This window comes from Hevea brasiliensis, chromosome 18 (genome assembly GCF_030052815.1).
Source record: "Hevea brasiliensis isolate MT/VB/25A 57/8 chromosome 18, ASM3005281v1, whole genome shotgun sequence".
In the NCBI taxonomy this organism is placed as follows: domain Eukaryota; kingdom Viridiplantae; phylum Streptophyta; class Magnoliopsida; order Malpighiales; family Euphorbiaceae; genus Hevea; species Hevea brasiliensis.
The window spans coordinates 42,828,178-42,844,159 of NC_079510.1; positions in this window are offsets into that span (position 1 = coordinate 42,828,178).

Genomic DNA, 15,982 nt, shown 5'->3' on the forward strand with positions numbered 1-15,982 from the left:
TCCCAAATGGATGATAAACCAGAATTTTTACACAAACGTCACTCCTGCTATCAGAGGAATCATTGATGCTCAAACTGGAGGGGAATTCATCATTAAACATGAAGATGAAGCTTATGAGTTATTAGAGAAAATAGCAAAGAACAGTCATCTATGGAGTAGTCCAAGAGGGTCAACTCCAACTCAAAAAAGGCAAGTTGCTGGAATGTATGAGCTTGATCCATTCAACATGATCAATGCCAAATTTGATGCACTCACTAATGTCCTTGCTAAGAAAATGGAGGATTTAAGTATGCTAGTCAGTTCATCATCATGCTCTGGAAGTTCTCAACAAGTTACTTATGCAGAAGGAACAATGAGCTGTGGAGTAGGTTATCCTTCATATGCTTGGAGGAATCATCCCAATTTTTCATGGGAGAATCAGCAAAATCAAGCTTCAACTCAAAACTTTACACCACAACAACAAGGGCATCAATACCAGCAACTTAGGCAACCACCACCTAGTTTTCAAAGAAAAGAATGCAAATCTGCACCTTTACCAAGACAAAGAAGAACAAAGTTCCACCACAGAGGCTTTATTACAACAAATTCTTGCTAATCAAACTAAGCGTGATGAAGAGTTGAGAGAGATGAAAGCAAGGCTGGAACAAATGCAAACACACAATAGGATGCTGGAAAATCAGATTGCACAACAAGCATGCTCATCAAGTACCAATTCTATGGGGAAACTTCCTAGTCAAACAGAAAATCCAAGGGAGCAATGTCATGCCATCACACTGAGGAGTGGTAAAATAGTGCATAATGAGAAGAGTGAAAAAGTTGAAAAGAGAGAAAATGAGGAAAATTTTGAGGGAGATGAAAAACAAAAGAGTGAAAAAGGGAGTGCAAGAAAAGGTAAAGAGGAGGTTGGAGAGAAAGAAGAGAAATATATACCTCCAGAGCCTTACAAGCCACAGCTTCCCTTTCCACAGAGATTTCAAAAAGCCAAGCTTGATAAGCAATTTGGGAAGTTCTTAGAGGTTTTGAAGAAGCTATATATAAATGTGCCCTTTATCGATGCTCTTTCCCAAATGCCTTCTTATGCTAAGTTTTTGAAAGAAATTCTCTCAAACAAAAGAAGACTTGAAGATTATGAGATCAGAGCCTTAATCGAGGAATGCGGTTATCCTCCAAAGGAAACTTCCTCCAAAGCTCAAGGATCCAGGGAGTTTTTCAATTCCATGCCACATTGGGGAATCATGTTCTGTAAAAGCTTTATGTGATTTAGGGGCTAGTGTTAGCCTTATGCCCCTCTCCATTTATGAGAAGCTCAATATGGGAGATCTTAAGCCAACCCACATTTCTCTTCAGTTAGCTGACAGATCAATTAAGTATCCTGAAGGGATTTTGGAGAATGTGCCTCTGAAGGTTGGGAAATTCTATATACCTGTTGACTTTGTCATCTTGGACATGGAAGAGGATTCTAATATCCCAATCATTTTGGGGAGGCCTTTCCTAGCTACAGCTGGTGCTTTGATTGACGTGAAAGGTGAAAAGCTTACTCTCAGAGTCGGAGAGGATCATTTAGTCTTCAACATTGGCAATGATAAGAAGAAGCAACATGAAGATGTAGACTCTTGTTTGAGAATTGATATAGTTGATGAGTTAGTAAAAGAGCACTTTAGAAAGAGCTATCCGAAGGCTTCTCTTGAAAGTTGTCTTATCCATGAAGGGAGTATCAATGATGAAAATCCAAAAGAGGCTGCATTTGCACAAGATTTGAATAGTAATCCACCTTGTCCTATGGCACCAATCTTTCAAGTTGAGCAAGTGGAGAAAAGTGAAGTAAAGCAACCATCTCTCAAAGAAAAAGATGCACCAAAGGTTGTCAAGAAAGAAATGGTCGGATTTTTAGACAAAGCAACAAGGATCTTCTCATGTGATGGAAAGAAAATGAAGTATAGATTCATTGAAGCACCTATTGGAAACAGAGGCAATAAATTCCAATTTCAGCCACCATGAAACATGAAAAGAGTCTAGCTAAGGACTATAAATTAGCGCTCTTGGGAGGCACCCCAAGTTCTTTTATTTTGCTTTTGTTGATTTTACTTTTATTTGCATTACCTTTGTTTTTATCTTAAATCTCCCCAAATTCAATTTTTGACATTGTTGAATCTTATCCCTTGTAGATGTATTTCAATGGAGGAAGGTTGGTGAACTGCTGGGGAGTGACCCTTAACTTGAAAATTTTGTCCTTCAAACTCTCCCACAAACTGATTAGTTCTTACTGCATAACCTGTGCAGGAGCTGTTATCTGGTTTATGCAGAGGAAAAATGGAATCTGCAGCAAAAAGGGTATCTGCAGCAGATGGCTTGTGTTTTTGGTGAGGTTGGGTGTGTAACTTTTAAGTATATGTGCTTTTAATGTTAATATGGTGGTAAGTTGGTCATCTTTGTAGTTTTGAGATTATTTGGGTTGTGGAATTCAAGGTGGACAATATTGCATTCTCTTGGCATAACTTGGAGAGTTCATTTCATCATTTGTAGATAAATGCAACTTTATGCAGATTTTATTGAGTTTTAATGTGCTAAATGTTGATTTGCAGAATTTGAGTCAAAATGGCATGGGTCACAAATGCTTTTTATGCAGGATCCATCTTCTACAAGCTTGTGTGATGCATTTTTGATGAACTTTGTATATATTGATGTGTTTTTGGTGAAAATTTCTCATGGTTTATGCTTCATAGAATTATATTTCTTCATTTTAGGGTATTTTTCACACTTGCAAATCATGTTCCATTGCAATCTTAATTTTGTTGAATTGTGCATAAGCAACTGCATAGCTTATGCAATTCTGCATAACCACAATTCTTGCCATTTTCATCCTCATGTAAAACTGCATAAGAAGAGTGCATAGCTTATGCAACTCTGCATAGCTTAATTTGGTCAAATTTCATATCTTTCGAAACCTGCATAAGCAGAGTGCATGACTTATGCACATTTGCATGACTTATGCACATTTGCATAACTTCAAATTCTTCATTTTCTCTCTCTGCCGAAGTCTGCATAAGGAGGGTGCATAACTTATGCACTTCCGCATGACCAAAAACTCTGAATCTCCAAACCTGCCGAGGGGTGCATAAGCAGAGTGCATGACTTTATGCACTTCTGCATAACCAGAAACCCAAAAATTCCAAACCTGCCGAGGGGTCCATAAGCAGAGTGCATGACTTATGCACTTCTGCATAACCAGAAACCCAAAAATTCCAAACCTGCCGAGGGGTGCATAAGGAGAGTGCATAGCTTATGCACTTCCATATGACCACCAACCCAAAATCCCAAAACCCACTGAGAGTTGCATAAGCAGGGTGCATAACTTATGCACTTCCGCATAACCACCAACTCTGAATTCCAAGACCTGCCGAGACTTGCATAAGGAGAGTGCATAACTTATGCACTTCCGCATGACAAAAAAAAAAAAAAAATATTTATGCAAATATTTTACATAGCCTATGCAACCCTTATTGCCACTCATGCAGAACCGCACGGCTTATGCACCCTACTTATGCACATGTTCTGGAAAAGTTAAAACCTGCTGAGACTTGCATAAGGAGAGTGCATAACTTATGCACTTCCGCATAACCACCAACTCTGAATTCCAAGACCTGCTGAGACTTGCATAAGGAGAGTGCATAACTTATGCACTTCCGCATGACCAAAAAAAAAAAAAAATTTATGCAAATATTTTACATAGCCTATGCAACCCTTATTGCCACTCATGCAGAACCGCACGGCTTATGCACCCTACTTATGCACATGTTTTGGACAGCACTTTACTCTGCATAACCTGTACAGCCTCTTATGCATCACCATTATTCCTTGAATTCTCATCTGCTCTATACCAGGTAACTCTTTCATTTTGCTCTTAAATTTCATAATTCCTGGTAATTTCTCTTTACTTTGAATTTTGATAATGCACTAACATTGAGGACAATGTCTAATTTTGAGTTTGGGGGTGCACATTCATTTTGATTTTTGCTTCATTTTTTTTACATTTTGAGTATAGGAACATCTCATCCCATTTCATTTACATATATTGTAAATATTTTACATATACATCCATACATACATATACATAACACATTTACACACACATTATACATCACTTAGAAATTATACGCTTTGCACACAAATAGATTTCTTCCATTTAGTTAATGCATTGCTCATTTTTAGGAATCATGCATCATGCATTAAAATCTTTTGCCAAATCCCTTGAGTATTGAAAAGTTGCCTATGAGAGTGATTTGACTTACCTTTAGTTGGGTTTGTGGATTGAAAGTTTCCTAAGAGGTGCAAAGTTTTGAAGTGTCTATCCCTTGCCTATATCTTCTTAGCCAAAAAGCCACCCAACTAGTCCTTTAGAGATTGGAGTGTTTAGAGGGAGTTATTGGATATAAGGTAGTCAAATGATGTCTTACCAATCCTAGAACAAATTTTCTAAACCTTTCAAGGCAAAATACCAGCTTGTACTTAAAAAGAGAGATGATTAGGCATTCTTTGATTTAAACCTTCTCATTTTAAACCTTTGGCCCTTTTCCTAATTAAAATTGACCCTTGCAAACCCCTTTTGAGCCTTTTTATCCCTAATTTTTCTTGAATCCCTTATTGCTACCTAGCCAATGAACCAAACACTACAACCCTTTTCATGAGAATAATTATTTACAATATTAGGTACATAAAAAAAAGAGAAAAAGAAAAGAAAAGAAAAGAAAAAAAATATATACAATAAAAGGGAGAAGAAATGCTTGTCATCTTGTAAAAGTGCTAGTATATGTGCTTTTCACTATTGCCATTCAAAATGAAAGGAATCCACCCAAAGTATTAAAAGGAATGAGTTTGGGGGTGGCAATTTTAGGGACAATCATCAAAAGAAAATGCAAAATACAAGTTTAAAGTATCAAAATGTCCCTCCATTTTTATGTGTTTTGCTAGCACTTGACAATTCTCATTGTGTACTTCTCTCCTCCATATATACAAAAAAAAAAAAAAAGAAAAAGAAATAATTATAATAAAATAAGAAGTGTACCTTATGTTGTTAAGATTGGAAATATTCTCATGCTTTGAATCCTTTTTACCCATTCTTCTTAGCCTCATTTTGAACCCCATGGCCCCATTACATCCCTAAAAAGACCTTTGATCTCTTGATAGTACTTGCTACATTAGTGGAGATAGGAGTAGGGAATTTGCCTATGGGATAGGAAAACTATTCATTCATTCATTCAATTCCATCATTCCATATAGAGACACTTTGACTATTGATTGTTCTAGAATTCCTTTTGAGCATGACCCTCTCTTTTGATTGGTTGGTTTGGGGATTTTGAATGATAATTGACTTGATGGCTAAGCGGTGAAAGCTTGGATAAGCATTAGATTCTTTGCATTTTAAAGGATGGGTATATGGATTGCTGGTATGGCTGAAGGTGTGTTAAGTTACTTTAATAGGTGATTTTCATAGCTCTTTGGATAAGGCACCCCGAAAAATTTTGCATCATATTTTAAGGTTTGCTTGAGGACAAGCAAAAGCTTGAGTTTGGGGGTATTTGATGCATACATTTTGCATAGTCATTTAGGTCTAATTTCATAGCTATTTTATTCTATTATTAGTTATTTTTAGCTAATTTCATTAGTTAATTAGTTAGTTTTCCATAATTGTCGATTTTGGATTAATTTGTATCTTTTACTTTGTTTTGTAGGAAAAATGGTGTTTTTGAAGGAATGAAGAGAAATTTTGCCATTGAGGAGTGACTTCTACAGCCAAAGATGTCAAAAACAAGTTTTCAAGCCGAAAATATGCATTGATCAAATTGTGCATAACTTGCCGCATAAGCTATGCAGATCTGCATAAGGAGAAAGATCACTGCTCGAACCAAATTAAATGTGCATAAGGAGATCGCATAGCTTATGCATATTCTCGCCTCCCTTATGCACCTTCACGGAATTGTGCATAACTTATGCACCAAGTCATGCGGTTCGCATAAGTGACTCAGATCAGTAAAATCGCATAAGGGACTGCATAACTTATGCAGTCCACTTATGCAGTCCCATAAAGAGTTCATTAATGAGCTGGCAGAAGATTCCCTCAGATAATTCCTCCTAGAACACACCATTTTAGGGCTCCATGTCAAAAAAATGCTATAAATAGTCTCATTTTCCCATTTTAGAGGGGGGGAAGAAAGAAAGGAAGAAAAGGAGCAGGAGCAAGGGCAGCTGAAGAGTCATATTTAGTTTTCCACACCATTTCCAACCAGATTTGGGATTTCTTTCTCTTCTTACCTTTTCCTACATTTCTAGTGTTGAGTTTTTTATTTCTTAGCTTAGATTAAAGCTTTATTTCCATTTAAACTCAATATATTTTGTAAGCATTATGGATAGTGAGTAGTTTATTTTGATTCTGGAGTAAGGGATGTAATATTTTAGTTATTTTTGTGGATTTAAACTGAGTTAGTCCCAATTTAATGAATTTATGAGGTTTAATCCATTTCTTGTGTGCTTATTCACATGCTTAATGAAGGGCCCCATTAAGTTATGTTCTTAATCCTTGGTTGAAGCACCGAAAGGAGAAAACCAAGTGATAGTTAATCAAGAAATTGGACTTAATTAACTTAGATCTAGAAATAGACTAAGGGTTAAGAGGGTTTTAATAGATTGATTAAAGAACCTAATGGGTCTTGGTTAATTTTAACTCCACGAAAGTAGGATTAAGTTAATTAAGGCACTCTTTGTCTCACTCGAAAGAGTTTTCAAAGGATTTTAGAATTAATCTCCTTTAAACCCATAAGTTTCATGGATTGGGCTAGCTAGGGAAAATCCCAAAATATCTTGAATATGAAATCCCGAACTCCGGAATCGCCTTTTTATCAATGTTAATTTCTAATCGAATTTAATTACTTGCCATTTTGAATATTGCCATATTTGAATTTGCTTTATTTTAATTTGATGCAAATTTAGTTAAATCATTACATAGTTGAATAGATTATTAATTTTGCATATATAGATTTCATACTCCAATACCCATCAATTTATTACTTTAATTTCAAAAATAGTCCAAATTAGTTAGCATTTTTTATATCAAAAATTCAATCATTAACACAACTCCTCGTGGGAATGATATCTTTTCTATATTACTTGTACGACCCGTGCACTTGCGGTAGGGACACATCAAGTATTTGGGAGGATTTGAGGGAAATATCTCATCCTTTGAGGATTCAAACCTCTCAAGTATGAGTCTATCAAAATTGGTGAATGCCCTACAAGCCGTTGCGATTACTCCAATGATGAGAAAGTTTGAGAGAAGAGAAATGATTTTCATTGAATTGAATCAGCAACGGCTCAATAGATACAACTATACATACAACAAAGCTGAATTAACTAAGTTGCTAACAAACTGGAAAATAGAAAAATACATGTGGAAAACAGTTCTAACTAATTTTGGCACTACAAGTTTCTTTTCTATTTTGCTGGCTTAAGACACCCCCCCGCGCAGTGCAAGCTGGAGAGTATATGTTAACCATTCCCAGCTTCATAACAAAAGCTTTAAAAGGGGCAACAGCTAGTGGTTTAGTACATATATCAACTAATTGATCCGAGGAAGAAAAAGGCATCAATATGATCAATCCTGACTGCAATTTCTGCCTAATAATATGACAATCAATTTTTATATGCTTGGTACGCTCCTGAAAAGTGGAATCTGCTGCAATTTGTAGTGCAGACTTATTATCATAAAACATAAGGCAGACTGTGAATGAGGAACATGTAAATCTTAAAGCAAATACAATAACCATTGAAGCTCACCTGTAGTAATTGCCAAAGCCCTATATTCTGCCTCTGAAGATGACTTGGAAACAGTGGATTGTTTATTTGTATGCCAGCAAATCAGTGAAGAACCAAGAAACACACAAAAGCCTATGATGGATTTTCTAGTATCTACATAACCAGCCCAATTCGAATCACTAAAGGCTTTAAGTTGTAAATCAGAGGTTGCTGGAAAAAAAAAAAACCTGTACTAGGAGCACCTTTTATGTGTTGAAGTATTTTATGAGCTGCTTGTGAGTGAACAGTAGTAGGAGCATTAAGAAATTGACTTAATTGTTAAACAGCAAAAGAAATGTCAAGCCTTGTAGAGCTGAGATACAAAAGCCTACCAATGAGTCTTCTATATTGAGAAAGTCTATTCCGTGGAATACCCTCGAAGCTGTTCGGAATCTTGCTCCTCAATATAAAGAATCAGTTCTTCCAATTCTTCAATGAAGAAGGGAGGTTGGTAAAAAGCCCACAGTGCGGCTTGGTTTGGAAGAACCAGTATTCATCATCTTTTCGACGAGTGAGCCTATGCAACTCAGCAAAAACCTTAGCTGTAGGCTTAAGCTTTTTAGCTCGGAATAAGCCTCTGAAAGCCATCAGAATCCGCCATGAGTTCGGGTGCACTTGGGCAACACATACATGGTGGAACTTCAGAACGGCTTTAAAGAAGTCATCCAGGGGAAATCGAAGCTCGACCTTCAATTGTTCTTCATACACCCTGATCACGTCATTTTCTTTAAAGAAATGATCGGCTCGGAGATCGCCATGACATCTAATAAACTCAAAGGAGTCAGTCCGAAGGTTGTATTCTTGATTGATGGACTACAGATCGGTTTCTTGGAGGACCGACAGCAACTCATCCACGGGGAGATTTTCTTTCCCTGAAGAAGATGCCTATTTTGATTGGGCTGCCCGACCGTGGGCTGAGGCAGAGGTCGTAGTAGGTTCAGGTCGCCCACTCGGCCTGACCACCTAAACTTTGTCCGACGTCCATGAGATATGAACAAAAGGCGGGCTCGCAGCTCTCTAACCGTCGGTACCGCTCATTTCCAGAAAACGAAAAAGAAATCAACTGAGAAAAGATCGAAACCCTTACCGAAGTATAAATCGGTGTCTGAAAACTCTAAAAAGCGAGAAGAAGTGCTGAAATTGCTAGGGGGAAGCTCTGAAATGACATAAGAAAATAAATGACTCACCTACCCCCTATTTATACCCGTCTGAGCATTAAATGCTCACGAAGTCCCAAATGACGCATCGGTTAGCGGAACCGGGCCGCCACCTTGACAAGTCATAAAGAAGGTTCCAGAAACATAATAAAAATTGGATAAATGAGATCGGTTAACTAAGTTCATCAAATTGAATAAATTTCAAAACCTCCTGATCGCCGAATGGCGATTCGTCTAGGGATCAGATCGGATACACTTATCAGAGATCGAAAAAATAACCAATGCAATGACAAAACAAAAACATTCAAATAAAAATTTCATTTTATTTCCAAAAGATCGGATTACATTATTTGGGCGATCTCTCAAAATCAGTACTACATTCTACCTAGCTTAAGACTTCTCCGAGGCTCAGAATACAGGCCTATGTCAAAGCCTAGTCTTGTGGCTAAATCAAAAGATGTGTTTGATCAGAAAGCCAGCCACAAATGTTGGATAGATGTGCAGCTCAGATAGGGTGACTTTGACTCTCATGATATTGAGCGGAGTCATCACCGATGTCATTGACCAGAACTGAGCTGCAGTCAGGACGTTCGATATGGTTGGGAGCCAAATGAACTTCAAGAGGTGGTCACCAACATTAAGATTGAAATTAGCAGTCCTCTTGTCTGAGATCGGTCTAATGATTATATAGATAGATCGATTCGAGATCAATACGGCCGTCGCTTTCGATCTCGATTGGTAAATTAGTCCGATTCTCTCACTGTCATTAGGTAACGTTCTCATAGCTCTCCGATCGCCGGGGTCATAAATTTCAAGCGAGGGGCGAAGGAAACAGTCAGAAAAAGATCAAAAGGGCCATCATAATCAGAATTATCACCGAAAAAGCTAGAATTGGAGAAGTGGTGCATCGAAAATAAACTGAAAAAGGAAAAGTGAAGTGTGAAGGTGATTTCCTATTACTGCATATATATAGGGCCTTGGCATTTATTGCATATAGAACCCGAAGCGGATGCATCGGTAACTGAAGAATTTATTGCGTTGACCAATGCAAGTCAGATAAAGAGGAAGGATCGGAATAAGAGAGATCGGGAAATAAAAGGGACCCGATGCAAGAGATAGAGATCGAAAAAGGGGATGGTCATGATAATACAGAAGGTCACCTATAGAGATCGGAAAGCGCAGAAGGGTTAAGTAACTTCTGGTCTGAACTTTCCACTAACTCTCTCCATCGTCAGATTCGAGTTAGTTAAAACATCGTAGGCGTGATCAGATCCTCACCACACATCTCATTTGCAAGGACGCCCACCTAGCTGCCAGACGCCAGAACAGTTAAAGCAGTCCAATACATTTCGATCTCTACCGTTGATCACAATCGTAAGGATGGATTCAGAGCCCTCGGATCAAAAAGCAGACGACAGGTTCGACATTTTTTATTCCCAACCTTTGGATCCATTTTGTAAGGCAAGACCCTGAGCCATTGGATTAAGAAGAGAAAGGATGGATATTCTGAACGGGATCCCAGCCCTCCATTTTGATTCTCTTTAATTCTCAGACATCAGATTATATCCTTTTGAATCTAAACCCTCTGTTTCCCCCTGGCAAGATCCTGACCTTTCATTACGGGCACCTGTTCCTTATAAATACTTGCATGCAATACTGTAGAAGGGATGGACAAAAAACGAAAAGGTGGTGATTATAGTGGAAAGACTCTGAAATTTGATTCAGTCTTGCTACTTGCCATTCTGAGCTTTTGAAGTGTTGAGAAACTTTAGAAACCAGTCTTCTTAAGTATTTCACTAAAAGGAGCTCTAAGTCCTGAAACTTCCATTTTTAGTTTCTGTGTAACCATCTTCATATCACCTCATTCCCACCGTTCTAGTATCTGGCATTACCTTCAGAGTTCAACTTCGTTCCGACCTATTTCCATTACTTCGGGTAAGTTCGAGTCCTTCGGCCATCAGCTTTTATCTCTACAAGATTTGTAGATTCTGGAGTCAGCTCATCTATCTCCCCAACTTCCCACAGGTAAGCGCCTAATCTATTATTTTGTCGAACATCCTTTTTTGTTTTCTCCAGTTTTCTTCTGAAATTTCTTTTATATCCAATCGCATTAAATCTCAAAATAGATTATCTAGGCCAATAGTTATTTCCTGTGTCTTCTTTTATTTCATTCACAAATTCCATTTATCGTCATTTAGTTTTCATTTTCTTCGAGAGTAGACGTTCAAGTCACAAGCAACTTGTAAATATTTAAAAGAATGTAGGCAAGGCTATTTCGACATGAGAGTTTTCGGTCTAAAAATAATATAATAAAATGACAAAAGAAGATAGGTGTAGCATAGGTCGGACAGGTTAGAAACAAGAATAGGTCAAACAAATAAGTTATGAGGTCAGGCCATGGAACGAACCTAGGTAATAATATAATAAATCAGGAATCAAGATAAGATTGGATCCCGGACTAGCGACTAAAAAGAGATCGGATCCCGAACTAGCGATTAAAAAGAGATCGGATATCGCTAATCGAAGAGTTCTAATAAAGCGATCATGGGGAAGAGTGACAAGGAGTTTGATTTTTCGTCCACTATCTAGTTATAAGGTCTCATAGCCTAGGAAAAGTTGTACACGGGTCTCTTATGTCCTCAGTACTTCATTCCCACAAAAAGGGGTCAAGGAGGACCTTTTACCAAAATCCTTAGTTCCAAGTTCTTACAAAATGCCATCCTTGTAACACCCCCGTTTGCATAGCCTGGTAGATTTCACTGTTCCGGTGACCGGTGTCGGTCCGGACAATTAAGGGGATTAGAACAATACTTAAGACAACTAAAGAAACCATAAACACAAATAATTAGTAATGTTCAATTAGTTATGTATAAATAAGAAAAACAGAACATAAGAAGTTAAATGAGCCGAGAGTCACAGCGATGGGTGACCTCCTCGGGAACGACTGCGAAGTCGTTTTAAACTCAAATTTCGAACCGTAAAATGTGACGCTGCGGTCCTTAGGACCCTTATGAACACAGTGGAAAAGAGAAAATCACGAAAAAGAACTGTTAATCCAGTCAAATAATTAGGTCAGGGAGCCGAAAGAAATATGGAATTATTTGCAAACCGAGATGAACCGGCGAGGGGCAATTTGGTCAATTGACCCCGAGAGTTGACTCCTGACCTAACTGTCAAATAAAATCGGAGAAAAGAAAATTTTGGGATCGAGAATTAAATTAAAGAACTAATAGAAAAATAGAAAAAAAAAGAGGAAAATGAAAAAGTAAAAAGGTGATGACATCATGCATGACCTCATGCATGATGTCATAAAAGAATCAATTAAATTATTTATTAAATTAGATTTTTATGGTCTTCCATAGCAAAATAAATAAAAGAAAACAAAAGAAAAAAAAAATTAGAAAAATCACTCTTCTTCTCCCTTGGTTGCCGCCTCACCATCTCCACACTTCCTCCATGAAAATTCTCCATTAAAGCTTGCATTTAAGCTTTAATTCCTCCACTCAACCTTAATAAATCCCCTAAAAACTTCACTAGACCTTGCAATCTCAACTTAAGAATAAGAAAGAAAGAAGAAAGGAGGAGAGAAATTGAAGAATTGGCATTATAGTTGAGGTTAGTATGTTAACTTGTTATTTTCCATTTTAAATGCATATGCAATGGTTGAAATGAGCTTAGAATTAATGAAATGAAATAAAAAAATATGGGGGAAGGACCATTGCTGAATTTCGGCCAACTTGAAGAAGGAACATAAATTGTATGGTTTGATGCATTAGAATGAGTTTAAAAGTCTTAATTAGTTGAATGATTATAGATTGGAACTTTGAAATTGCTAATGGTAATTAAGTAGTGAGATTAGGGTTTGGAGGCCTAGGGTTTTGAGGCAAATTTTGGAGAAATACATAAATGATGACTTTGACCTATTGTGAAGAGAAAAATGGTCAATAATGACCAAAGGAGATGTGTGGGAATTGTTGGAATGGAAGTCAAATTCGTAGGGTAAATGGTCATGCTACTGGCAGCATGACCAAACCAACTTTGAAGGACCAAAACGGAAATTTTACAAGTCCAATTTATATGCCATCAATTGGAGATGAAAATAGACATAAAATGACACAATTTTCATTAAGGAACCATGCCAAAAAACTGACCAAAACCTAGTGAATCAATTGACCAAAGATGGTTAAGAGCAGTCTGCCACTGTACAAACTGACCAAATGAACAGTGTTTGTTCATTTGGTCATAACTCGAGTTAGGCAGGTCAAATTGACCTGAAATTTTACCAGTGGTTAGATTACATATAGACCTAAAACTTTTATGAAGAACACAAGTCCAAATTCTGCCAGAAACCAAGCCATTTGGCCACCCCAAGTTGGTGACCCAAATCTGCCAGCACCAAACTTTGCCCAGAAAATCTGGGTTATTTTCCATCCGGAAGTCCTGATTCAAAGGGCCATAACTTGAGCTACAAAACTCCAATTGGGGTGATTAAAAAAGGAGAATAAACTTAAGACATTAAGGAACATTTTCTATGAAGAAAGGTTTGCCAAATTCCAACAGTAGATTGACCAATGAAACAGTGCAACTAGGAGCACCAAAACTGAAATTTTGACAATTTTACCTAAAGAACTTAAGCTTTGAGAAAATGACCAAAACCAACAAATTTAATGACCAAAATGTGGTATGTGGGTGAAGTTGGAGTTCCCATACCTATTAAGCCTTAAAAAGTCAACAATTTGACTTGAATAGTGTAGTGAATAGTAACCCGAAACACAAAAATTTCAAGAACGTCGAAATTAGCACATTTAAGCTAGGTAAAAATGAAGTGAAATTTATTTTTGGATTTATGCTAAGTTATGGTACTGAAACACGGTGAAATTGTGTGTTTCAGCTAAAAAGACTTGGAAGCTCGGAGAGACTGAGTCAAGGCCTAGAGGCGACTCCAGTTAGGTTTGTGCACAATAATAATTGTTTAACTATTTTAATCTAAAAAATTTGACTTCTTTGATTAAGTATGTACTGTGTTGCCATTTTATAATCGTAAATGTGACTTTGAAAATTGATCAGAATTCTCATAAATTGTTTGAATAAATTGTTTTGAATTGATTTTATGTTCACACTTAGCATGACAGTATCACATTATTCCTCCTCCATTTATGGGGTTGAGATCATTTATTTTCCTCCCTCTCTGGCTTGCCAGTTGAGGTTAAGATCGGATGAGTACTCATTAGCTAGCTAGCCACCTCCCTCATTGATTTCGATTAATGGGGTTGAGATTGCTTTGTCGTGGTTTACAACACGACATTGATTGGAAATTTTGTGTCATGGCTTAAGTTGTGTATGACTTTGGCAACACTGTGTTTATGAAATTATTTGACTAAACTATGTTTAATAGATTATTTGACAAAATGGTGTTGTTATGAGCTTTGATATTTGTGAAATATGACTGAGAAATATTTAAATTGTGTTTTGGAAATGAATGATTTATATATTGCATTTTAAATTTTTATTGTGCACCACTGAGTATTTTATACTTAGCGATAGCTTATTTTGCTGTCACAGATAAGAGCAAGGAGAAAGCAGCAGAGTGAGCTGCTATCGAATTGTGGATCACTGATCTTTTTGTACGGGTATTATTTTATACCCTTGTAGTTAGTTTTGATGTAAACATAATAATGTTGTATGTATCAATGTAGTTGAGCAGTTGTAAATAAATTGTAATAATATTATTTTGGATTTTTTTTTTCTGTAAATTTAATATTTGTACATATGAATTTCCTGCTTTATGCCTTGTGAATGAAGTATTAAATATCTTGTGATGATCAATTTTGATTAAATTGTGGAATTACTTTTAAGTGTTTTGAATTGAGTTGATTTGAGTTTTATTGGAGGTTGGGAGTTGTGAAAAATTTTTGGAAGTGTTTTTCTCAGGTATTTGAAGAACTGTTTTCTCTAATTACAAACGGAACTCTGTCAAAATTTTTATAAAATTTACGGCAAAATTTAAAATGGACAAAATTTTTACTAGTATTTAAACCTTGAATAAATGGTTTTTAATTTCTACCAAAATGCTCACCACTTCCAAAATGTAAGAAAATTGTTTTAAAATCCCTTGTAGGGTACTTAATGAGTTATCGGTAGGTGAAGTTCGGTAGTTCATTAAGTATTCTAGGGGATCATGTTAGGCCTTACAGAGGGGTAAGGTGTGACAATCCTAATAAACAAATTAAGAGTTCGGGGGGAGAACTCTTACCCGAACTCAGTTTAATTTTTAATGCAAACACATTAGGAGTTTGGGGGAGAGTTCTTACCTGAACTCAGTCTAATTTTTAATACAACACATTAAGAGATTGGGGGAGAGTTCTTACCCGAGTTCTTAATTAAAATTCTTAAATACACTAAAGAGATCAGGGGAGAGTTCTTTCCCGAATTCTCAGAAAAAATTTTTAATAAATATGTGGAGATCGGAGGAGTGTTCTTATTCGAAATCTCCCGCTTAAATTTTAAACAGAATACACTAAAAAATCGGGGGAGAGTTCTTACCCGAATTCTCAAATAAATTCTTAACACTAAGAGATTAGGGGAGAGTTCTTACCCGAGTTCTCAATTAAAATCCTTAACACTAAAAGATAGGGGGAGAGTCCTTACTCGAGTTCTTAATTAAATACACCAAAGAGATCGGGGGAGAGTTCTTACCCGAATTTTCAGAAAAAAAAAATCTTAATAAATATGTGGAGATCGGAGGAGAGTTCTTATCCGAAATCTCTTGCTTAAATTTTAAACAGAATACACTAAGGGATCAGGGGAGAGTTCTTACCCGAATTCTCGGCCAAAAATCTTAATAAAATGTGCGGAGATTGGAGGAGAGTTCTTATCCAAAATCTCCCGCTTAATACATTAAGAGATCGGAAGAGAGTTTTTACTCGAATTCTCTTAACGCAAATCCAAATTAAAACATCACAACTTCAATATGCGAATTA